Source organism: Ipomoea triloba, chromosome 16 (genome assembly GCF_003576645.1).
Source record: "Ipomoea triloba cultivar NCNSP0323 chromosome 16, ASM357664v1".
NCBI classification, from domain to species: Eukaryota; Viridiplantae; Streptophyta; class Magnoliopsida; order Solanales; family Convolvulaceae; genus Ipomoea; species Ipomoea triloba.
The window spans coordinates 14022798-14025349 of NC_044931.1; the positions used below are offsets into that span (position 1 = coordinate 14022798).

At 27.8% G+C, this 2552-nt stretch overlaps 1 long non-coding RNA gene across 1 annotated transcript; it reads left to right on the plus strand.

The window, feature by feature from the left end:
* The first annotated feature begins 466 nt into the window (after positions 1-466).
* Positions 467-1230, plus strand: LOC116008006. Its single transcript, XR_004095415.1, has 2 exons — positions 467-677; positions 1041-1230. It is a non-coding gene; the product is annotated as an uncharacterized LOC116008006 (long non-coding RNA).
* Positions 1231-2552: the final 1322 nt, after the last annotated feature.

Here is a 2552-nt window from a genome sequence, read left to right on the forward strand (position 1 = left end):
GACAAGCCGCAAATAATACAAGTGTTTGGTATACTCACATATTCTCCTCTTTTTTTTTCCTTTTTTTTTTTTTTTTTTTAATTATAACCCAAAAAAAAAAATCAAATAATTGAAATCACTTAATTCTGATTCCAAATTTCTTCCCATTTTTTATGACTTATTTATTATTTAATAAGAGTTAATTAATTCTTTTAATTACGAATAAAAGTTAAAAATGATGCAATCAATTGCGTTAGAGGAGCAGGAAACAAATAAGAAAAATCAATTTCAGCGTTGAACACGACTATTCTCTCAGTCAACTAGCCGCCATCACGGTCAAGAAAGGAAAGTTCCATATATATTTCAATAATCATAATAATAGTAATTTATTCAACTTTTCCAGAAAATGCACATGGAAAATGCATCATTATTCTCCCATCGGATTCGTATATATACTTTGTTTTCTCCAACCTTGTTCTCTGCAAACCTTTGAACACCATACCTTCAACGTTAATCCCTCAGCTCTTAATTTCTTGAATTTTCATATCTTTTCCTCCATTAATTTTTTTTGGAAATGAACTCCATGAGGATGGCTATAAATCTCCCAATTATTGGTTGTTTGTTACTCGCACTTGTCCACTTTGGCTTTGGTCAGGTCATGCCTCCTTCTCCGGCCGCCCTTGCTCCTTCCAATGACGGTATATAACTCTTCATTATTTTATTATTATTATTATTTTTTTAAAAAAAATTAAATACATGAGAATGAATATCGATTTCAAAACATTATTACTGAAAATATAAAATTTTTAACTGTTAGAACTTGATTGAAAATCTAAGATTTCTATTCGAAAATAGTCTTTCTTATAAACTTTTTAACCATTTTAGATTTTTTTTAACTTTCAAATATCAATCATTCATTTTTGAGAACTGTTCAGTAAAACTAACCACAGGTAAAGTCATTTGAAATATAATCTTAGTCCTGGAATAAATCATCTTATTAGACTAAAATTAGTTATTATGCATTTGAAACTAATTTGAAAAAACACAAAATTGTATTGCAGGTGTAGCGATTGATCAAGGGATTGCATATGCTCTTCTGCTTGTTGCGCTCGTCATTACATATTTAGTCCATTAATTAGTAATTGTAGCATATTTTATTTGGCTATGGTTACGTTGTAATATAAATAGATAATCAATTCATTGTCTTATTCTTTAATTATTATATCATATTTTTTGTTTTTTTTTTATTTATTTATTTTATTGTATGATCAATATTTCCCAATTTTGCATGCTTGATTACCTTATAATAATAGTAGGGATTTATTCAATTCACACCATCAAATAGTAACGACTAGTTTCCATCCAAAGAAAAACTGTAAAGAATAAATAAATAAATAAAAATTATTACATATCACCTCAAGCAAATAAATTATTTAACATGCCACTGTTACTATGCCAAAAACTATAAAAGAAAATTACACTAATATTTTTTTTTGCTCATGTTAGATGCTTGGCTTTTATTATATTTAGTATAGATTTTTTTAAAGGGCGATTTATAATTAAAATCACTTCAATAGTTTACACACCCTAAATTTTGGATATTTCAAAAAGGTTTTGGACTCATCCATATTGGGCTGTTGATGGTTATTATATTTGACAAGTTGGTGTACTAAAGAAAAGATGAAGCCCAAGTTCATTTCCATCCCATTAGTTAAGTTACTAAGTTGTCCAAGTCCACCGAGACATTTGTCAGTTGTTATGCCATGGACCCGGTCCACCTTGCAAGGTGGACCAGGGTCTATGTTCACAATTTTTTAATTCTATGTTCATAATTTCATAACCCTGTGTTCACAATTTAATAGCTCTATGTTCACAATTTTATAATTTTATGTTCACAATTTCATAATTTCATATTCACAATTTCATAGCTCAACGTTCACAATTTCATAGCTCTACGTTCACAATTTCATAACTCTATGTTCACAATTTCATGGCTCTACGTTCACAATTTCATAACTCTATGTTTAACAGTATCAAAACTCTATGTTCAATAGTATAACACAATTTTTGAATCTATATAACAAAATTGTGAATATAGAGTTCAAAAGTTGTGAATATTGAGTAATCTATACTATTAATAAAAATAAAATCCTCAATTTTAATTTCCCGCCCAAAACACTCCTATACTATTAATGTTTGCGTAATATTGTAAAATATGATAATTGGACAATTATTTGCTCTAATTCAAGCAAGAAAACATCATAAAACATAATCGATCTAACCAATTTCATCAATTGCGCTATATAATATTCGATGTTACAATTTATATAATTGTATATCGATCCAAATATTCTTAAAATATTATAACAAATCCATTCCGTGCAACGCACAAGTGAAATTACTAGTATTGAATAATGTAATTTTGTATATTGAGATCTAAAATTGTGAATATTGAGATCTAAAATTGTGAATATAGAGTTATAAAATTGTGAACATAGAGTTCTAAATTTGTGAATATAGAGTTCTAAATTTGTGAATAGAGACAATTTGCCAACATTTGTCAAACCCCTTTT